Source organism: Oncorhynchus mykiss, chromosome 11, assembly GCF_013265735.2.
Source record: "Oncorhynchus mykiss isolate Arlee chromosome 11, USDA_OmykA_1.1, whole genome shotgun sequence".
Classification (NCBI taxonomy): Eukaryota; Metazoa; Chordata; class Actinopteri; order Salmoniformes; family Salmonidae; genus Oncorhynchus; species Oncorhynchus mykiss.
This window is the reverse complement of record NC_048575.1, coordinates 36,792,454-36,816,188: the sequence shown is the minus strand read 5'-3', so window position 1 is coordinate 36,816,188 and position 23,735 is coordinate 36,792,454. Positions and strand designations below refer to the sequence as shown.

The following is a 23,735-nucleotide window of genomic DNA, read 5'->3' as shown; positions in this document are numbered from 1 at the left end:
CGACTTCAACTGTAAATCTGAAATCTGGGGTAATCTGGTTAAGGATGTTATAATTGATTAAGTGTCTATTTCCTTGTAGAATGTTGACAGCTCTATAGAACACATTGTATTGCTAAGATGCCTAAACTTAACTTAATAGCTATACTCACGACACAGGAAAAACTTTATCCCTCATGCTGGCCCAGACTAAACAGGTAAATTGCCCCTGCACTTCTCCACATGGCCAGAGTTATAGTGGTCTTCTCCCCTTTTAATGCTCTTATGCTCATCCTTGAAAAACGCCATAAGGTTTGAAATAGACACCAAAGTCAACATACTATACAAACAAGTAATACAAATCACTTTTTTGATTTACTGCTCTGCTAACTATTTTTTATATTTTTTTGTAAATAGAGGCGAATATATTATCAAAACATCACGCCAAGTTAAGCCTCCACATCACGCCAAGTTAAGCCTCACTATGTTAAAAATGTATAGCGCAAAAACGATTTGAACCATTTTCGAGTTTGACCGCTAGGTTTTATGGGTACTATGAGGTGTCCACTGAAATCCACAATCAGTCTCTAGGCGATGTCATGGCGTCATTGGCCAGCTAAGCGCATGCGCAAACATCTCGCCCCGAGCTGCACAAGTGCAGGCCTTCGATATAAAGTTGTTTTTGACGAAAATGAAAACGTGTCAGTTTGTCACTTTCATGCAGTTGGAGTAACAACATATTCAACTACTTATGACATTAGCCCAAATCTAGGTTTTATCTCTAGATTTTTTGAAATGTAACAACTAAGGAAGAATGTTTCACTTCTCTCATTGACTTCTCTAACCCCTAACCTCAGTTTGGTCGGCTTGGTGTGCTTCAAAACCGTCACCGGAAGGCTCGTGATGTTGCGCATCTGGTTATAGAAACTCTGTGTTGGCGAGCTCTGAAGTTACTCAGTGTCGCCATGACATCATCTACAAGCGTGATCGGGAATTTATATTGGGGAAGCAGTTTCTACATATCGTCATACTAAATCATCCTTGCCTTAATCGTTTTAAAATTTCAATTTCAATGTGGTGACGTCAGAGTTGGGACGTCCCAAGGATCCCGTTTAGATTTTTCCATGACGTTCGACCAACCGGGAAATAGCAGACAGCTGAAGCAACTCGTTATTCTTTGAGCTGCTATCGTGCAACCAGGTGTACGGCGACTCCCTTTTCTCGTACTTCGAGCATCAAGGTAAAACCTTTTTTTTTAATGTTATTTGTTTAGGTAGTCTCAAACACAATACTGTTTTGTTATTATGTATGTCGGCCAAGTAATTGTGCTGCTGTGATAGGAGCAGACAGAGTAGCCAACAGCAGGAGTAACATTCATTGGGCTCTGTGTTATTCTCTTTATCGCCGTTGTGTGTGAAAGGCATTGCCAGAACATTGCAAAAAATATAAGCATTTTGTTTCATGTAATATGGCTACACATTTTAGTGTGTGTCTGTTTGTGGTGATCAGTTTAAGTGCATCGATAACTTCCTTCCTCTAAATTAATTCAACCCCCTGACCTTAAGCGTAGGCTGTTTTGCTCCATGAACGAAACTTATATGTGGAAGCACCTGCTTTCAATATACTTTGTATCCCACATTTACTCGTGTTTCCGTTATTTTCCCCTGTATGTAGCATATCACGTTTGTGTGCAGATGCTGCTTCATCTTGATGACAGACCATTCGTCATTAGTGCATTGTAGACTAGCTACAGTGCTAAAATATTACCTTATGGCTGGGTTTATGATCTAAGTGCCAATACCTGGATATGATGTGATAAGCATTGATATTGAATATGAAGAGCAAGAATTTTAAATAATTTCCATCCTTTCTTAACCCCTTCCATGCCTTTGCAGTCTCAAACACTGAAAGTGGAAGTGAAAATGTTCAGTAAGTTAGTGTAATAATGTCATGCTGGTAATGTGACTAGGCTGTGGTATATTGACATGATGTTGAGTGCAACATCTGCTGTACAAATACCACATGCTTAATCTCAGTGCTCTGTATGTAGGCTATGGTGATATTACTTATAATAGCATACTTTCCCCCAAATATTATACAGATCTGAGATGTAGTCTACAGAGACCCACAATGGAGTGTTATTATAAGTTACTAGCACAACTCAACAAACACATTATTCCTTTCACTTAGGAATGGCACTGTGATAGCGTAGCCTAAAGAGAGGGACACTGTGGTCCATTTTAAGACGTCACCTCCATGGCATACGAGAGGTAAACAGGCTTTGCCAGCATGGCGCTTGTATGGGGCAAACACACCACTGCCTGTCCATTGTAGGAACAGATGCTGTAAATAAAGGAATTCTCGTTGTGCTTTGTTGTGTCAGCCATGTGTTAGTACTTCTGTTACTACTGAGAGACACATAGCCCTAATCTTACTTTCATTTTCAGGCAGTTGAATCTAAAGTTACAAAGCGGGAGTTGTTCCTCTATGTGGGAACCCTGTGAATGAGTTATCACATAGCTGTAATTGAATGGGTCATTAACCCAGAGAAAGATCATTTTTAGATTAATCCCATAAGACCAATATGCAGCCAGGCCCACAGTTAAGTAACAATGTTGTGTGTTGCTCTGTCTGCTCAGCCTGGCCGGGTTTGTCTCCTTTATGTGAAATCACCATGAAAGCCTCTCTGCAGTGGGAGCTCAGTGGAGTTGACCCAGTAAATTCTCTCACATTAATATCAATCTACTCATCCTGTATGGCATGATGACTCATATATATGTGACTGCAATGCATTTCAGTTTAGTCTCAATCAATTCTGGAGCATAATTTCATAGTGATTTCTTTTGAGAAGATACACAGTATAGGCTAATCTACATGCACTGTATTCCCAGTATACATAACATTCAAAAACTATTCATTAGTCCTTGATTTATTCCCCATTTTGTTTTTACAGCCTGAATTCAAATTTGAATTAATAATTTTTTTCTTCTTACCCGTCTACACACAATACCCCATAATAACAAAGTGAAAACATGTTTTTAGAAATGTTGCCAAATGTATTGAAAATGAAATACAGAAATATGACATTTACATAAGTATTCACACCCCTGAGTCAATAGTTTCGAGAAGCACCTTTGGTGCTCATTACAGCTGTGAGTCTTTTGGTGTAAGCCTCTAAGAGATTTGCACACCTGGATTGTACAATATTTGCCCATTATTCTTAAAATATTCTTCAAGATCTGTCAAGTTGATTGTTGATCATTGCTGAACAGCAATTTTCAAGTTTTGGCATAGATTTCCAAGCCGATTTGAGTCAAAGCTGTAACTAGGCCACTCAGGAACATTTAATGTTGTCCTGGTAAGCAACTCCAGTGAATATTCACCCTTGTATTTTAGGTTATTGTCCTCCTGAAAGGTGAATTCACCTCCCAAATTCTCTGTTGGAAAGCATACTGAACCAGGTTTTCCTCTACGATTTTGCCTGTGCTTATGGCTGGATTCCATTTCTTTTTATCCCCCCAAAAACTCCATAGTCCTTGCCGATGACAAGCATACCAATAACATGTTGCAGCCAGCACCATGCTTGAAAATATGAAGACTGATACTTGGTGATGTGTGGTGTTGGATTTGCCCCAAACATAACACTTCGTATTCAGGACAAAAATACAATTTAATTGTCTTGTTTTTTTTGCAGTATTACTTAAGTTCACCATGCTCAAAGGGATATTCAGTGTCTGCTTTTTGTTTTACACATATACCAACCGGTGCCCTTCTTTGCGAGACACTGAAAGTTGTCCCTCCATGGTCTTTGTGGTTGAATCCCTCCATGGTCTTTGTGGTTGAATCTGTGCTTGAAATTCAATACTCGATTGAGGGACCTTGCAGATATATGTGTGGTACAGAGATGGGATAGTCATAAAAAAAATGTTAACCACTATTATTGAACACATAATCTGTCAATGCAACTTATTATGTGATTTGTTAAGCACACATTTACTCCTGAACTGATTTAGGCTTGACATAACAAAGGGGTTGAATACTTATTGACTCAAGACATTCCAGCTTTAATTAAAAACAATTTTGACATTATGTGGTGTTGTGTGTAGATCAGTGACACAAAATCTCAATTTGAACTATTTTAAATTCAGGCTGTAACACAACAAAATGTTGAGAAAGTAAAGGGGTGTGAATACTTTCTGAAAGCACTGTAGGTAATTTAATTCATTATTTGTTTATCTGACAAATAATTGTATTACTTTATAATAACACCACAATATACAGTAATCCCAGGAATCATAGCAATCCAATACAAATATTTTAGACCTCTATAACTATATCATACCTGAGTTGCAGTTATTTTTACATTTAGATGTACGTGCACATATCTTTATTACTGTAGGCTACTGTTTTTATTTCAAAAAAATTTAACAGCTGTACACTACTTTGTCTTTGACTTCAGCTTGGATTCGCAGGCTGTAAACCCATTTTCCATCCACTCCCTCAACCACTACTAAGCTATACTGGAATGGCGCCGGAGGGGAAGGCTGCCGTTTTATTGGTTCTTAACAAACCGTGCTGTTTTCTTTGTTTTTCTTATTTTGTACATATTGTTACTGCTACCGTCTCTAATGACCGAAAAGAGCTTCTGGACATCAGAACAGCGATTACTCACCTTGAATTGGACGAATAATTTTTCTTTAAGGAGTCAGATGAGAGGGATTTACTCCAGACACCTGAACATGCCCTCATCCCCGTTATTCGTAAGAGAAAGAGAGGGAGATTTCGCGGATGGAAGATCGAGGTGCCTTGTGAGGATCCGGCGACGAGTGGCTAATCTGCCTTTGCCATCGGTACTATTGGCTAACGTACAATCGCTGGACAATAAAGTGGACGTACATGTATATCCTCCCAACAGGACATTAAAAACTGTAATATCTTATGTTTCACCGAGTCGTGGCTGAACGACGACATGAATATCATTCAGGTTGCAGGTTATACACTGTATCGGCAGGATAGAACAGCAGACTCTGGTAAGGGGTGGCGGTCGGTGTATATTTGTAAGCAACAGCCGGTGCATGATACTTAAGGAAGTCTCAAGGTTTTGCTCGCCTGAGGGAGAGTATCTCATGATAATATTTACCACCACAAACTGATGCTGGCATTGGTACTCAATAAGCTGTATATGGACATAAGCAAACAAGAAAAGCTCATCCAGAGGTGGCGCTCCTATTGGCCGGGGACTTTAATGCAGGGAAACTTAAATCAGTTTTACCTAATTTCAACCAGCATGTTAAATGTGCAACCAGAAGGGAAAAAACTCTAGACCACCTTTACTCCACACACAGAGATACGTACAAAGCTCTTGCCCTCCATTTGGCAACTCTGACCATAATTCTATCCTCTTAATTCCTGTTTACAAACTAAAATTAAAGCAGGAAGCATCAGTGACTCTGTCAATAGAAAAATTGGTCAGATGAAGCAGATGCTAAGCTACAGGACTGTTTCGCTAGCACAGACTGGAATATGTTCCGTGATTCTTCTGATGGCATTGAGTACACCACATCAGTCATTGGCTTCATCAATAAGTGCCTCGATGACGTCGTCCCCAGAGTGACTGTACGTATATACCCCAATCAGAAGCCATGGATTACAGACAACATCCACACTGAGTTAAAGGATAGAGCTGCTGCTTTCAAGGAGCAGAACTCTAACCCGGAAGTTTATAAGAAATCTCGCTATGCCCTCTGACGAACCATAAAACAGGCAAAGCATCAATTCAACACTAAGATCGAATCGTATTACACCGGCTCCGACACTCGTCAGATGTGGTAGGGCTTGCAAACTTTTACAGACTACAAAGGGAAGCACAGCCGAGAGCTGCCCAGTGACACGAGCCTACCAGATGAGCTAAATTGCTTCTATGCTCGCTTCGAGGAAAGTAATACTAAAACATGCATGAGCACAACAGCTGTTCAGGACGACTGTGTGATCACGCTTTCCGCAGCCGATGTGAATAAGACCTTTAAACAGAGTCAACATTCACAAGGCCGCAGGGCCAGATGGATTACCAGGACGTGTACTCAGAGCATGAGCTGACCAACAGGCAGGTATCTTCACTGACATTTTCAACCTCTCTCTGTCTGAGTCTGTAATACCAACATGTTTCAAGCAGATCACCATAGACCCTGTGCCCAAGAACACTAAGGTAACCTGCCTAAATGACTACTGACCCGTAGCACTCACGTCTGTAGCCATGAAGTGCTTTGAAATGCTGGTTATGGCTCACATCAACACCATTATCCCAGACACCCTGGACCCACTCGCATAACAGGTAGGTAGCCTGCCACGGAGTCTCCTCGTGGAGTGCAATGTAATCGGTGTCCAAAAATGCAGATTACCGATTGTTATGAAAACTTGAAATCGGCCCAAATTAATCGTCCATTCCGATTAATCGGTCGACCTCTAATACAAACGCATTGAATAACAGAAAGTCCCCCCCCAAAAAAATATAAAGGAAGTTTGTTCTGAAATGTCTGTGCTATATCTGAGAAATATACGAAAGATCAGGAAACATATAATCCCCCCCCCCCATGTATTTAACTGCTTATTTTTGGCAAAGTCATACCAAGGATAATTTTGCTACTTGATTTAGAATTTTAAGAACCCTTGAAGTTTCAAAAGTATATACTTTTTTTTTTATTAAAATGTTTATTTGGCCTGTTAGCCCATACAAATGCATTGAATAACATATTCACTACATGGAAAAACATATAGTCCCCCCCCCAAAATCTAAAGGATTATTATTATTATAAAAAATATATATATATTTGACCCCTTATTTTTTGTCACTAAACATCTGACATACCGCAGATGCGGTGGATTGAGATGCGGTGGATTGAGATGCAAAAAATGCAAAAAAATATCTCTAGCTTAAACTGACATATATATATATATTTTTTTTTTTTGTATATATATATATTTTTTTACCCCCTTTTCTACCCAATTTCTTGGTATCCAATTGTTAGTAATCACTATCTTGTCTCATCGCTACAACTCCCGTACAGATTCGGGAGAGACGAAGGTCGAAAGCCATGCGTCCTCCGAAACACAACCCAACCAAGCCGCACTGCTTCTTAACACAGCGTGCCTCCAACCCAGTGTGTCGGAGGAAACACCTTTGGCCACCTTGGTTAGCGCGCACTGCGTCCGGGCCCGCCACAGGAGTCGCTGGTGCACGATGAGACAAGAATATCCCTACCGGCCAAATCCTCCCTAACCCGGACGACGCTAGGCCAATTGTGCGTTGCCCCATGGACCTCCCGGTCGCGGCCAGCTGCGACAGAGCCTGGGCGCGAACCCAGAGTCTCTGGTGGCACAGCTAGCGCTGCGATGCAGTGCCCTAGACCACTGCGCCACCCGGGAGGCTCTAAATTGACATATTTGTATGGGATTTTTAAATTATTACTATGCTAGATGTCCACGGGGCACGAACATCAACCTTAGGGGGTTTTATGTGCCTGTAATTTTACGGTACACTACAGGCTACTGGTTGCAGTGAAAATACGGTAAACAACAAGTTACTGAATTCTGATTATTTGTGCCAACCATCAGTGGAAGTGTTGTAACAGTTTAAGTGGTTGATGGTTATGTTGTCAAAGGTTGAGCACCTATTTTAATACAGTCAGTTCTGTAATATTTTAAGAGAATGTGACAATTAAGAGCTGCACTGTTAAGAGGTTACTGTGCATTTCACAGTAACTTAGTGGCAGTTAGTTGCCTGGAAGTTGCTGTGAATTTTGCATGCAATTTTAATCACATTTGAGTTGCTTCATGGAACAGCAAAGTTGCTTGAGATGATGTCACTTGCAACTACACATCATTGACCTCTGGGAAGAAAAAAAAACGCTGCAGTATGGCCATTTTGTATTTTAAAAAACATGCCCCCTTATTAGCTTATCTGACATAGTAAGATTGCCCGCCTTTAACCAATGGGGAGGAAGTGTTGCATCCACTCACTTGAATTATCAGTGATTACCTCAAGAAAAGGATATTTGAATAGAGCCTAAAAAATATATATATAAAAAATAGAGCCTAGTTGTTGAGTGCAGAGGTTTTTTTGCCAGACACGTTCTGTCTCTTGTAAATGTTGGCGCTATCTGACAGACATACAACGCATAAAAGAACATGCCTTTCTTTCGATGAGCTTTAGTCAATGAACAGCATTCTGAAGTAGGTGTTCCTCTTGTCCAGGTGGGAGAGGGCAGTTTAGAGTGCAATAGAGATTGTGTCATCTGTGGATCTGTTGGAGCATTATGAGAATTGGAGTGGGTCCAGGGTGTCTGGGATGATGGTGTTGATGTGAGCCATGACCAACCTTTCTAAGCATTTCATGGCTACAGATGTGCGTGTTACGCGGCGAGAGTAATTTAGACAGGTTACCTTGGCATTCTTGGGCACAGGGATTATGTTGGTCTGCTTGAAACATGTTGGTATTAAAAATGGGGTCAGGGAGAGTTTGAAAATGTCAGTGAAGACACTTCACAGGTCAGCACATGCTCTGAGTATGTGTCCTGGTAATCCGTCTGGCCCCGCGGCCGTGTGAATGTTAACCTATTTGCAGGTTTTACTCACATCGGCTAGGGAGAGCGAGATCACACAGACGTCCGGAACAGATGGTGCATGGTTCAGTGTTGCTTGCCTCGAAGCGAGAACTGAGTGTATTCATTAGTTTTGCATCGAAACAAGATTTATTGGAAAAGTTCAGCTAGTCTCTCCCCATTTTCGTCCTCTTGCGTTAGTTATGTTCCAACATTCCCTCTATCTTGTGATAAGTTATTAGCACAGTTATTAGCTCAGTTATTTTAAGTCTTTGTTCCAATAGTTTTATATATATATTTTTCTATCTTTCCTATCATATGAACATCTGTTTCTGACTCAAATAGGATTCCCTCAAGATTGCTCTGATGTCTAAAAGAGTTCAAATACTACTACATTAGTCGGGTCAAAATGGCTTTTTAATTCTATGCCTGTATTTTTCCATATGGACCAATTTATCAGTGAATTCTGAAAAGCTTTCCAAGGATTGTTCCATAGGGTTGTGTTTAGGGAGTGATATTGGTTCTTGTAGCATAGATTTAATTTGATTCCATATTGTTATAATGTTCATGACTATGACATTGTTATTGTTCTTAGCTTTATCCTTTGGAAATAACGAAATAAAGATAAAGATTCTGGGGATGAGCATGCACATCTTCAATATGTACCTGCTGTTACATTTACCTTTATGGAACAATTAAGAATCCTTGGGTGACGAGTTGATACCATTCCTAGTCTGGAAGGTTTAAACTCCCATCAGACTTAGGAAGATGTAAAACCTTCCTTTATATTCTGAGTTGTATTTTTCTTTGTAAAGTCTGTTATGACCGAGTATACTTTTTTAAAGGATGTATTTGGTGGGGTGATGGGTATTACCGAAAATACAGTACCAGACCAAAATGTGAAATTCCACAAATGAACTTTTAACAAGGCACACTTGTTAATTGAAATTCATTCCAGGTGACCACCTCATGGAGCTGGTTGAGAGAATGCCAAGCGTGCGCAAAGCTGTCATCAAGGCAAATGGGAGCTACTTTAAAGAATCTCAAATATAACTAATTTTGATTTGTTTAACACTTTTTTTGGTTACTACATGATTCCATATCTGTTATTTCATAGTTTTGATGTCTTCACTATTATTCGACAATGTAGAAAACAGTAAAAATAAAGAAAAACCCTTGAATGAGTAGGTGTGTCCAAACTTTTGACTGGCACTGTATATATCAATACTTTGGGAGCAATGCCATTCTGAAGAGATTTATTCTACCTGTAACAAGATTGTTCCATTTAGTTGGATCCATTTTCATATTGTTGAGTAACAGGATATAGTTATCTTCATACATTTGTTTAGTTGTTTTCACTTATTAAACATCCAAAGTATTTTATATTTTTTGTGGTCAACTTAAAGGTTTGCTGTAGATCATGAATTATAATTTTTCCTATTGCCATTATTTCTTATTTTTTTCCCCCAACAAATTTTATATCCTGAGATTTTAGAATATTCTGAAAAATATTTTTAGCAAGCTGGTGTCGTTTTACATGTTGGATAAATCCTCAAATGGAAACTTAATTACGGGTTGTTACCATGACAACATCTTCCAATTCCTTGTTGCGAGTGAGATGGATGGGGCTTAGAGCTGAGGAAAACTGACTCACGCTTTTATACAGGGGAATGAAGATGATCATATTGAAACTAGAGCCGGTTAACCTTTCTGATCTCCCCATCCCGGATCCGGGTTCGTGAATACAGACTCAAGCTCATTACCATAACGCAACGTTAACTATTCATGAAAATCGCAAATGAAATGAAATAAATATGCCATCTCTCAAGCTTAGCCTTTTGTTAACAACACTGTCATCTCAGATTTTCAAAATATGCTTCTCAACCATTGCAAAACAAGCATTTGTGTAACAGTATTGATGGCTAACGTAGCATTTAGCATTAGCATTCAGCTGGCAACATTTACACAAAAAAACAGAAAAGCATTCAAAAAAATCATTTACCTTTGAAGAACTTCAGATGTTTTCAATGAGGAGACTCTCAGATAGCAAATGTTCAGTTTTTCCTGAAAGATTATTTGTTTAGGACAAATCGCTCCGTTTTCTGCGTCACGTTTAGCTATGAAAAAACCCCTGTATCCAGGATTGTGTAAATCTATCAGCAAGCTCATTAGCATAGCACAACGTTAACTATTTATGAAAATCGCAAATGAAATGAAATAAATATGCCATCTCTCAAGCTTAGCCTTTTGTAAACAACACTGTCATCTCAGATTTTCAAAATATGCTTCTCAACCATAGGAAAACAATCATTTGTGTAAAAGTAGCTAGCTAGAGTTAGCATTTCGCGTTAGCATTTAGCATTAGCATTAGCGTTAGCATCCAGCACGCAACATTAACAAAAACATAAAAGCCTTCAAATAAAATCATTTACCTTTGAAGAACTTCTGATGTTTTCAATGAGGATACTCTCAGTTAGATAGCAGATGCTCAGTTTTTCCAAAAAGATTCCTTGTGTATTAGAAATAGCTCCGTTTTATACATCACATTTGGCTACCAAAAAAAATCCATAAATTCAGTCCTCAAAACGCAAACTTTTTTCCAAATTAACTCCATAATATCGACTGAAAACATGGCAAACGTTTTTCAGAATCAAGCCTCAAGGTGTTTTTCACATATCTCTTCATTGATACATCGTTCTTGGATACATGCTTTCTCTCCTGAATCCCAGGAGAAAATGACCGCACCTGAAGATTACGCACAAATTTAGACAAAGGACACCGGGCGGACCTCTGGAAAATGTAGTCTCTTATGGCCAATCTTCCAATGATATGCCTACAAATACGTCACAATGCTGCTAAGACCTTGGGCGAACGACAGAAAGTGTAGGCTCATTCCTTGCGCAATCACAGCCATATAAGGAGAGAATGGAAAACAGAGCTTCAGAAATTCTGCTAATTCCTGGGTGATGCATCATCTTGGTTTCGCCTGTAGAATGAGTTCTGGGGCACTTACAGACAAAATCTTTGCAGATTCTGAAACTTCAGAGTGTTTTCTTTCCAAAACTGTCAAGAATATGCATAGTCGAGCATCTTTTCGTGACAAAATATCGCGCTTAAAACGGGAACGTTTTTTATCCAAAAATGAAATAGCGCCCCTAGAGCTCTAAGAGGTTAAATAAGCCCTAAATAAGACAAAACGCAGCTTATTTCAACTAAGGACGGAAACTGAGGCAGATCTATATGCATGGATGTGACAATTCAACAAAATATATGAAAACAAATTGGGCACTGTGGAGAAGAATTGAGGCTCTGAGGCCGCCTCAGTAGTCTCCATTCACATAACAAGCGTGTGTGTGTGTGTGTGTGTGTGTGTGTGTGTGTGTGTGTGTGAATTCTGCAGGGTTGTATTCACTAGGAACCTAACGGAAGATATTACAGTTAACTAACTTAATTGATTATACCACAGACAAAATTCACAAACGAGTCATGTCTTCAGTTGCGGTGCATGGGTAAAATGACCTGGGGAAGCCAAGCCAGAAAAGAAAGCCATATTACAACCAATGTGTTGTGATAATTGCATTGTTTGCTCGAGAACCTGTTAGTTCATATGCCTTGACACCGAGATGTATAGGCCTTAAGGCCGAGACAATAAGACATAGTGGCATAATTAATTCAACCACACATTTGTTTCATTACAGAACCAAAGAGCATCATCTGTCCGGTGAAGTCCACAAAGCATATTACACATAACAAACAGTTACATGACCTACAGCATGGTCAAGAAAGGTCTTGTGTCTGACATTTTCGGTCTACTGAACAACTATTTATTTACAACCATGGCGAGTTACTGCAAGTCACAAAGAAAACAGGAGCTGCCTCCACTATTCCAGCACCATTTCAACTTCAACATTTCAACGTCATCTAATTACTTATGCTAAGTCTAATACAGTGACTACTAAAAGATACCAAAAACTATTTAGTCCAATCAACGTAAGCTAAATATGATGTGGCTGATTTCTGTGTGTGTGTGTGTGTGTGTGTGTGCATGCAAGTAGAAAAATATGTTGACTCACCCTACTTGTAGGGAAACACCAATGCCACCCTCCTCTTTCATCTTACCAAAACGGTCTATGACTCTATCATACAATACACACCTTTAGTTTTGTTGTCCTAGGCTACCTGGCTAAAATGTTTGCTCGCTAGCTTAACTTCCTTTCATAGGCAACGATGCGCCAGGCCAGCTAGTTAACAGTAGAATACCACATCTAGCTACATGTTAAACTTCCACCTTCTCAGGCCAGGGGCACGATGTATGAATTAATGGTTGGATCAGAATCACCGTTATAATCATTGGCCAGTATGGAGAATTAAGTAAAACCACAAGTCTAAATCCCGATCACCTCCCCATGTCTAATTTTGGAAAGGGACGATTTTAGCTAGCTAGCTAGCCACCGGAGGACAACGACACAACGAGATGAATTGTTACAATTGTTTTTTTCTGTCAATGACATTTGGCTTTTGTGATTGGTCTGAAGCCAAATCCAAACTGGCTTCCCTTTATACTTTTTTTGGGGGGGCACCAGGACCATTCACAGCTGAGCTCACTCAGTTTAGCTCAATGCTGATTGGCTATTATTTTATTTAAAAAATGTATCAAGGGAGGCCAAATGCTCTCTGGCTACCCTTGCATTCAATGCTACAGGCGGCAACGATGCCGTGCTTTTTTTTTTTTTTTTACCAGACAGCATCAGATAGAAACGCTACATATTCTGAGACAGAGGGGCGCTGTTTCGTTCGCTCGGATGCATTCTCCGGTGAGATACTGTGCATTCAGCCTTTTGCAAATTGAAGGAAATTTATGAAATACATAGAGACGTTACATTATTTTGTATGGTTGTTGTTTGGCTTGCCTTTTTTGTCATTTTTACTACTCTGACAGAATCGTCTCTTTCTGCTCACGAGTGAATTCTTCTTATCCAGCATGATGAGGGAGAGGGAAGCTGCCACTGCTGTTGTTCCTCTCTAATACGCAACATTACTTTGTGTCTTGTACTTACCATGTTCAAACTTCATACCCAGCCATTTTGAGTCTTGAGATCTCTTAAGACATATAAATGAAGACGTCTCGAGACATGTTTAAGACCTCTCCGGTGAGATCTACAGCCCCTTACAATGTTGATACGTCCCTCTTTAAAACCTACAGTGTATCACAAATAAATGGTTAAAAGAATGGTAGAAGAAGGGTATTACAGGGGTAATAAGGTTCCACATTGAAACATAAGGGCGATCTGAGATGGGGTTTGATATACCATAGCCACCAGAATAGTACTATGCAGGTATTTTTTTTCCCAGCCATCTCAAAGCCTAGATATATTTGATGTTGACGGTTTGTCTCTACAGCTCAATCTTACAGCGACTAGCTCGGTTGTTATAGGCGAAAGTCTCAGAGCTAGAAGTCCGATCACATTTCTGCATGACCACCACTAGTCCGTTATGGAAGGCCATTTGTTTGCAGCCTATTTGTATGCAAGCTGGTGTATAGTGGATAGTACAGCGTCCTAATCGTCTCACAGTCTACTGAACCTGCACTCAACCACGTTCTGAAAAGCTGAAAAGGGCCAGAGAACTCAAAGGGGAGTGTGGTTGTGGTTTATTTCAAGTAACCTTTCAAATCCAAAATGGTTAAAAAAAGGGTTCTCTTTACCAGTGATTCTTTAAGGGTGACTATGCAAAAAACATTTGTTGTGACCATAGAACTAGAATTTATATTTCTAGGGTTGTGACAATGAGGATTGTTTCCCCCCATCTTGTACCTCAAACCATTGGCTGAGTTGATTGCAGTGAACACGAGTCTTGGTTGAACTAACATTAAGGATGTTCTGTCGATTGTAGCCTCACAGGAGGTATGGACCAGGGAGTCTAGTGGAAAATCCGAAGTGCACGCTAAATGAGAGGAAGTGTTGCACAAAAGGAAGTGGTGTGTGTCTGTAGCCACTGTGCCTCCCAGTTTCTATCAGACTGCTGCGACGTTGCCCTCAAAAAAACCCGTCTGCAAGAGAATCACGAAGGCCTGCACTTGTGACTAACTAGCCACAGTTGCTGTCCAACAAATTCTCAACCTCTGGTAACATTGTATTCATGTGGCCTCGAGGGTCAAAAGTGTTCGGTAAATCTATGGATCAGTGCGATGCATGATCGATAAACAAGGTCCTAGAGGTTGGAAATGTGTGTTGTGGTCATGTGAATTGCTGGACCTGCTTACATGATGATTGGACTAGAGATAGACCGAGAGGAATATCTAGCTTTGAATATTGTTCAGGTTAAGTTTTGTTGCCAAAAGGTTTTGATTTTGAAGGAACAAGGAAATTAGATGATGGACTTTATAGTATCTGTTTTGAGACTCAATGAACCTGTGTTTTCAGGACCCGATCTTCGCTGGAGGACTGTGAACTTGGCCACCTGCCAGGCTGGGCCTCCTTCCTCCTGACTGACACCTCCAGAGCTTCTTCTGCAGGTTAGTATCACCACAAAGTTGCCTGTAGACGCTGATCTTGGGTCAGTTTAGCATTTTCAACACTAATGGTTAATAGGAGGGGGAAGCCGATTCTACTGTAGTTCTGTGCCTAGGGGAAACTTCACCCCGGAGCTATCAACACCTACCACTATCATGTCCTGACTCATCTAACCTGAGGTTTCAACTGCAAGACCACAGCAAAAATTGCTATCTGCTACAAGGCCTTTCTCTCTGATTCTTTATACCTCAAGTGTAAAATAACTTAGTGGAACTTCAGCTCTTAGACAAGCATTGTCTTTTGAACTTTGGTCACTCTTAAGCATTGTTTTTCTCTTCATTTTAAGTTCCTTCAAGTTCCTGTTGGGAATGCTTGTGTTGCACTTTTTCCCCATCAGGGTCACGATGTGTACGCTGTTTGTGTAATGCTGGTACGGAAATTAAGTGCATTGTGGGCCGTGGAATAGGTCTGAGTAATGCGAGTGCCTCAACTTCCTGCTCTATTCTCCAAGGCAGGGTGGCGGTGCTACTTATCTAACTAGGGTCGTCACAGGGTCACCGGCGATTGTTTGACCTCATAGAAGTGAAGCTGACAGCCAAGTGTTTGAACGTGTTCTCGACCACAAACAAGAGCTTAGTCCAGGGGGCTTAGGTCTCAATGTTTTTCTGTCTGATTAATAGAGAGTGTTTGTCCGGGTTTCTGTCTGAACATTTGTGATTAAACTGTTTATTTTTGTCATGCTAGTCTAGTCGATGTGAAATGACTAACTTGTTGTGCTCTAGTAGTGCTCAGTTGGTGACGTCGCCCGCTCTGAGACAAAGTAGTTGTCGCGGCTTTTGTGGAGTGACGGATAACGATGCTTTTGTGGGTGACAGTTGTCAATGTGTTCAAAGCGTCCCTGGTTCAAGCTCAGGTTGGCAAGGAGAGGGACGGAAGCAACACTTTCACTTGGTTCCTGACCCGTTACACATTCAGGATTTTATATTCAAGGTAAACTGTTCTGATTTGGAGGCTTATGTGTCTGTTGTGTGCGAATCTGGCTGTATCCAGATGGAGGATTTCACTGTTGTTTCCTTGTTTCCTCACCTACACAACAAGCTCTAGCCACATCTAAGCCTAGAATCTTCCACCTCTCAGAGACACTGGTACAGTCAGCATTAGAAATGGGTGTTTATGACTGAGTGACAACATCACTCTTGTCTTTATTAATTCCATTTTCCCACCCCTTTTTATATTTTCCCTCTAGTCTCCTTGGAGACCGTTACGATGGCTCAGTGGCGGAGCTGTCATTCTTGGGCCTAATCAGAGGTGTCATAGGACGCTGTGACGTCACCTGCGCACCTCACCCACTCACCACAGCTTCCTACCTGTCTGTCTGATAAAGCTGCAGACAATCCATGGCAAGCAGTCTAGGACTTAATAAGCAAATGTAATTTAATATGTTCTGTGTGGTGGGTCATTCTATGACGCCCTTAACCACCAACAAAAACACTTAAACGTGTCAGATAATGACACATAGTTTTGTTTTAATTGAAGTGTTTTATTGTTAATAAAACATATCTAAGACATTTTATATTGCAAACCATTTAAAAAAAAATATATATATACAGTATATATTATAGAACACGGTTAGTACCATGAAATTGGCTTGAGTCATGGTTTAGTGACATATTTTGAGACGTGGTTTAGTGACATATTTTGAGACGTGGTTTAGTGACATATTTTGAGTTAAAAAAAAAAAATCATAATGAAAGAAAATATACTAGAAATAAACAAATATTTATAGGACATAGCTCAGCTGTCTTTCAATTCCATGTCACTGGTATTACCACACACTTTTAGTTGTTAGATTTCTCAAAATCGAAAGGCACAGTCTAGATTCGAGTGTCTTAAAAGTAGTTGAACATGTTATTACTCCAATCTCGTGAAAGTGACACTGACATTTTCATTTTCTTCCAAAACAACTTCATATCAAAAGAGTGCCTTTTGATTTGATGGCCTGCGCATGCACAGTTCGGCGTGAGATGACATTAGACCCGATGACGTATTTCTATGCATGAGCTTAGCTAGTCAACCTTCGCCATGACATCGCCTACAAGTGTGATAAGGGATTTCTATTGGAGAAACAGTTTTCATCTATCTTCAGTGATAGAAAAAGTACTCAATTGTCATACTTGAGTAAAAGTAAAGATGCCTTTTAATAGAAAATGTAAAGTAAAAGTGAAAGTCACCCAGTAAAATTCTACTTGAGTAAAAGTTTCAAAGTATTTGGTTTGAAATATACTTAAGAATCAAAAGTAAATGTATTTGCTGAAATATATTTAAAAATATGTATCAAAAGTAAAAGTAAAAATCATTTCAAATTCTTTATATTAACCAAACCAGACTGCACAATTTTCAGCACAAAGCATTTGTGTTAGTGAGTCCGCCAGATCAGAGGCAGTAGGGATGAGCAGGGATGTTTCTCTAGATAAGTGCATGAATTGGACCATTTGCCTGTCCTGCTAAGCATTCAAAATGTAACAAGTACTTTCGGGTGGCAGGGAAAATGTATAGAGTAAAAAGTACATTATTTTCTTTAGAAATGTGGTGGAGTAAAAGTAAAAGTCTCACAACGGAGCCTTCAAGGGGGCGTTGTGATTCCAGTCCATTGTGGATGTCCCCATTTCAAATGCATGACATTCGGCGCCACGTTACGCCTCAAACAGACCGACAGCGTCATGGCATCAATGCTGGTTAATAAATTCTGCAGTCAAACTTTTTTATTATGTAGTCCAACATTTTTAGTGGAAAGTTCAACATTCACCTTTTGCTACTATTTCTGTCAAGTCTGCACATACAATTTGATGCATACATTGGATAAGTCCAACATATGCACCACACAGAATAAACTGCAACTGCCTCTGCAACTCAATGCTGCAAGTACTTCTGGTAGACCAAAACGCAATGTTGCTGTCGGTCTGATCAAGGCGTAAGAGGTATAGCCTGAGGTAAAGCTTTTTATACAAAAAAAATACAACTAGGCAATAGTGCCACCAGGTGGTGATGGAGAATATAAGGTATAACCTACATTTAAAGATCTTGAGATATGCATTTGAATAGTTTGTACAAATAGGTTTATGAATATGTTTAACATGCTTTATCCCTAACTAGTATTGAAGCTGTGCTTACTGGCTCCACGGTTTAGGCGTATTTTACTTGCTCAGTGTAGTTCAGCAGTCTCTGTCGATTACGGCTTTTTGGCCTTGGAATCTTTTGGAAGCATTGTAGACAACACTACAACATAGCAAATATTTATTCAAAGCTGACTTGTGGATTGTCTTGATGAAGGAGATTATATATATACAGTGCCTTGCGAAAGTATTCGGCCCCCATGAACTTTGCGACCCTTTGCCACATTTCAGGCTTCAAACAAAGATATAAAACTGTATTTTTTTGTGAAGAATCAACAACAAGTGGGACACAATCATGAAGTGGAACGACATTTATTGGATATTTCAAACTTTTTTAACAAATCAAAAACTGAAAAATTGGGCGTGCAAAATTATTCAGCCCCCTTAAGTTAATACTTTGTAGCGCCACCTTTTGCTGCGATTACAGCTGTAAGTCGCTTGGGGTATGTCTCTATCAGTTTTGCACATTGAGAGACTGACATTTTTTCCCATTCCTCCTTCCAAAAACAGCTCGAGCTCAGTGAGGTTGGATGGAGAGCATTTGTGAACAGCAGTTTTCAGTTCTTTCCACAGATTCTCGATTGGATTCAGGTCTGGACTTTGACTTGGCCATTCTAACACCTGGATATGTTTATTTTTGAACCATTCCATTGTAGATTTTGCTTTATGTTTTGGATCATTGTCTTGTTGGAAGACAAATCTCCGTCCCAGTCTCAGGTCTTTTGCAGACTCCATCAGGTTTTCTTCCAGAATGGTCCTGTATTTGGCTCCATCCATCTTCCCATCAATTTTAACCATCTTCCCTGTCCCTGCTGAAGAAAAGCAGGCCCAAACCATGATGCTGCCACCACCATGTTTGACAGTGGGGATGGTGTGTTCAGCTGTGTTGCTTTTACGCCGAACATAACGTTTTGCATTGTTGCCAAAAAGTTCAATTTTGGTTTCATCTGACCAGAGCACCTTCTTCCACATGTTTGGTGTGTCGCCCAGGTGGCTTGTGGCAAACTTTAAACGACACTTTTTATGGATATCTTTAAGAAATGGCTTTCTTCTTGCCACTCTTCCATCCATTTCAATATTGTCGCTTGCACAGTGCTCCTTGGGATGTTTAAAGCTTGGGAAATCTTTTTGTATCCAAATCCGGCTTTAAATTTCTTCACAACAGTATCTCGGACCTGCCTGCTGTGTTCCTTGTTCTTCATGATGCTCTCTGCGCTTTTAACGGACCTCTGAGACTATCACAGTGCAGGTGCATTTATACGGAGACTTGATTACACACAGGTGGATTGTATTTATCATCATTAGTCATTTAGGTCAACATTGGATCATTCAGAGATTCTCACTGAACTTCTGGAGAGAGTTTGCTGCACTGAAAGTAAAGGGGCTGAATAATTTTGCACGCCCAATTTTTCAGTTTTTGATTTGTTAAAAAAGTTTGAAATATCCAATAAATGTCGTTCCACTTCATGATTGTGTCCCACTTGTTGTTGATTCTTCACAAAAAAATACAGTTTTATATCTTTATGTTTGAAGCCTGAAATGTGGCAAAAGTTCGCAAAGTTCAAGGGGGCCGAATACTTTCGCAAGGCACTGTATATATTTGTATTTGATGAGAACAGTACCTGAAGGCATTTTCCATGGAAAAAATATAAATAACTTTTTTTCCCTGCAAACATATGGCCCCACATCTCCATACATAGGTAATGGAAGATGATAAAGGCTTTTTTGAAATCAACAACGACTTTGCCTTTGTTTTGGTTTGTTTGTCAATTAGGGTGTGCGGGGTGAATACATCGTCTGTTGTACAGTGATTTTGGAAAAGACAATTTGACATTTGCTTAGTACATTGTTTTCACTGAGGAAATGTATGAGTCTGCTGTTAATGATAATGCAGAGGATTTTCCCAAGGTTGCTGTTGAAAATATTGGGGAAGATGCTAAAGCTAATGATGATTTTAAAGAGTTTAAGTATAGCCAATAGGAATTTGTTGTCTGTATATTTCATAATTTCATTGAGGATACCATCAACACCACAGGCCTTTTTGGGTTGGATGGTTTTTATTTTGTCCTGTAGTACATTCAATTTAATTGGAGAATCCAGTGGGTTCTGGTGGTCTTTAATAGTTGATTCTAAGATTTGTATTTGATCATATATATGTTTTTGCTCTTTGTTCTTTGTTAAAGGGCCAAAAAGATTGGAGTAGTGGTTTACCCATACATCTCCATTTTGGATAGATAACTCTTCGTGTTGTTTGTTTAGCGTTTTCCAATTTTCCCAGAAGTGGTTAGAGTCTATAGATTCTTCAATTACATTGAGCTGATTTCTGAAGTGCTGTTCCTTCTTTTTCTGTGGTGTATTTCTGTATTGTTTTAGTGATTCACCATAGTGAAGGTGTAGGCTCAGGTTTTCTGGGTCTCTATGTTTTTGGTTGGACAGGTTTCTCAATTTCTTTCTTAGTTTTTTTGCATTCTTCATCAAACCATTTGTCATTGTTGTTCATTGTCTTCGGTTTTCTGTTAGATTTTTATTTTATTTGATAGGGAAGCTGAGAGGTCAAATATGCTGTTTAGACTTTCTACTGCCAAGTTTACACCTTCACTATTACAGTGGAACGTTTTGTCCAGGAAGTTGTCTAAAAGGAATTTGTTGTTGCCTAACAGTTTTTTGGTAGGTTTCCACACTACATTCTACAGCATTTCTTAATATTTTTCAGTTCCTTTAGCTTTGCTGCCTCATGTTTGAGTTTTGCTCTGTTCCAAGTAGTGTGATTTTTCTGTGATCTGATTGGGGTGTCAGTGGACTGGCTGAACGCTCTAAGAGACTCTGGGTTGAGGTCAGTGATAAAGTAGTCTACAGTACTACTGCCAAAGATGAGCTATAGGTGTACCTACCATAGGAGTCCCCTCAAAGCCTACCATTGACTATGTACATACCCAGCGTGCGACAGAGCTGCAGGAGGTGTGACCCGTTTTGGTTGGTTATGTTGTGCCCAGGCAGGTGTTTGTCCCCCTGTGTGCTGAGGGTGTCAGGTTCTTGTCCGGTTCTGGCATTTAGGTCGCCACAGACTAGTACATGTCGCTGGGCCTGGAAATTATTGATTTCCCCCTCCAGGATGGAGAAGCTGTCTTCATTAAAGTATTGGGATTTTAGTGGGGGGATATCGGTAGCACACAGGATGACATTTTTCTCTGTTAAGATAATTTCCTTTTGAAAATCTAGCCAAATGTAAAATGTTCCTGTTTTGAATAATTTAATGGAGTGAGTTAGGTCTGCTCCATACCAAATTAGCATACCCCCTGAGTCCCTTCCCTGTTTCACACCTGGTAGGTTGGTGGATGGGACTACCAGCTCCCTGTGACCAAGAGGGAAACCCTTGGGTCCGTCTCCTCTATACCATGTTTCTTGAAGGATGACAATGTCTGTATTTCTGATTTCTTTGGTGAAGTCCAGGTTTCTGCTCATTAGTCCAAAGGCAGATGACGACTCTCTCTCTGTCTCTGTGTCTTTCTGTCTCTGTGTCTTTCTGTCTCTGTGTCTCTCTGTCTCTGTGTCTCTGTGTCTTTCTGTCTCTGTGTCTCTCTCTATGTCTCTGTATCTTTCTGTCTTTCTGTCTCTGTCTTTCTGTCTCTGTATCTTTCTGTCTTTCTGTCTCTTTGTCTTTCTGTCTCTGTGTCTTTCTGTCTCTGTGTCTCTGTGTCTTTCTGTCTCGGTGTCTCGGTCTCTCTCTCTCTCTCCCCCCCTCTGCATCTCCTCTCTGTCTGTCTGTCTTTCTCTCTCTCTCTCTGTGTCTTTTTGTCTCTGTGTCTCTCTTTCAGTGTCTCTGTGTCTCTCTTTCAGTGCCTCTGTGTCTCTCTGTCTTTATGTCTCTCTCTCTCTCTCTCTCTCTCTCTCTCTCTCTCTCTCTCTCTCTCTCTCTCTCTCTGCATCCATCTCCGTCTCTCTGTCTGTGTCTTTCTCTCTCTGTGTCTGTGTTTCTCTGCCTCTGTGTCTCTCTGTGTCGGTCTATTTCTGTGTTTCTCTCTCTCTCTCTGCTTCTCTGTCTGTCTCTGACTCTGTCTATCTCTTCTATTGATCTAGCATATATCTGTCTGTCTACTGTAGGACAGGCCATATAAATTACAACATCACTGTTAGTGCCACTTCTTCCTGTAGCACAACATGGCACAAGGTGGCGCCCTAATCCAATTATTTGAACACTAGCCCCCCTTAACCCTTGATGCAGTACATGGCAAGATGTCTGCTAATCTGAGGAGTTGCTGCAGTGTTTGAGAGCTGAGGAAATGTCCCCATTTTAGAGGATGGGCTGCAGCATGCATGACAAGATGTCCAACATTCTGTGTGTTCCACGGCTTTGAGACCCAACTCAGTTGGTAGAGCATGGTGCTAGTAACACCCGGCTTGTGGGTTCAATTCCTGCTGTGGTCACCCAAACGATAATATATGCATGCACTACTGTAAATTGCTTTGGATAAAAGTGTCTGCTAACTGGCATATAACACATTTTTATATCCAACAGGTTATGCTAATTAATCCAAAGTGGTTTTACTAGAAAGTTACTCCACATTATGCATGTAAATTCTATGGTAACGTTTCAATGTCAGGGTTGGTGCATGTGTTATGATTTTAGAATGTTTTAATTTGAGATATTTATTCATCTGAGTTTGTTGTGGTACCTAAAGGATTTGTAGCTGAAGCTAGCATGTGAAATACCTCTAGCATGGCTCTGAGTTTGGGAGTGGTCGCTATTCTTCCTCAAGGTCTTCTATGCATTTCTGTTCATCACCTCCAGAGGGCGCTCAATGCATTCTAAACCGAGATACCTGCACGTCTGTACCGATAACCGTCATCTCCCCAAATCTCAGCAAGCTCCACTGTGCCCCACCCATAATCTTGTGAGGGTTCAAAAAAGCAAAAAAATAAATAATACTGAATCTATGTTACTTACATGTGCAGTGTACTGTATGTACTTCTCATTATAAAATACACAGTCTCCAGGAGATGCTGATATATAGGCCTATATTCTGCCGACTATAAAGTGTGATACAGTATGCTGTGTTGCGTCCATGACTCAAACACAGTCAAAAGGTCATTTGTGTAATGATGGTTTGGGGCCTGCGACATGTGACCTACGATATGCAGCCTGCGCCCCCCTTCACCCTCACCCACCCCTCACTAACTACCACCCCACAGGGTATGGGGCTGTGGGGAAGTTCTGCTCTCTGCCCCATTACACCCTATGTTATAGCTGTCTACATGGAGAGGTCATAGAAAGAGAAATTGGTGTGCTCAGCTCAAGTGTTTGTAGTAACAAAAAGTATTTGGGTGCTGGGTTCAAAAGGCATATACTTGAACGGAGGAAAAACCAATGACTCACATCAACACCATCATCCCGGGAAACCCTAGACCCTCTCCAATTCGCATACCGCCCCAACAGATCCACAGATGACGCAATCTCAATTGCACTCCACACTGCCCTT

General features: G+C 40.3%; 1 protein-coding gene across 2 annotated transcripts in view; it reads left to right on the top strand.

Annotated features, from left to right (window-relative positions):
- Positions 1 to 908: 908 nt before the first annotated feature.
- The window catches only part of LOC110535642 (CYFIP-related Rac1 interactor B), a 58,885-nt gene continuing 36,058 nt past the window's right edge, over positions 909 to 23,735 (top strand). Inside the window, exons 1-2 of one of the 2 annotated variants that reach the window (XM_036935372.1) lie at positions 909 to 1,216; positions 14,996 to 15,087. The gene's annotated coding sequence lies outside the window, so the exon portion shown is untranslated. The remainder of the gene's footprint in view (positions 1,217 to 14,995; positions 15,088 to 23,735) is intronic. The other variant, XM_021620755.2, reaches the window with a different exon arrangement.